We start from the raw sequence: 238 nt of genomic DNA, 5'->3' as shown, positions 1-238 counted from the left end.
AGCCTTACGCCACAACCCAAAACACCAACCCCGGCAAACGCTTCCTAGTCCTGGTGCGGTGTTTCGGTCGGTCTGTCTGTCTTTCCCTTGTGCACGCAGAGTACCGAGCTAGCTGTAGCTGCTGCTGATACCCACGGCCCCAGCAGGGCGTATGCAAATCTTATTTTATTGGGTTTTTAAATGGCTAAAAGTGTAAATAATTTTAACTTTTCATTGGTTTCGTTTGGGGGGAGGGATA

Source organism: Eurypyga helias, unplaced genomic scaffold (assembly GCF_000690775.1).
Source record: "Eurypyga helias isolate BGI_N326 unplaced genomic scaffold, ASM69077v1 scaffold19832, whole genome shotgun sequence".
Taxonomy (NCBI): Eukaryota; Metazoa; Chordata; class Aves; order Eurypygiformes; family Eurypygidae; genus Eurypyga; species Eurypyga helias.
The sequence above is the reverse complement of the archived record's forward strand: the minus strand, read 5'-3'. Positions refer to the sequence as shown.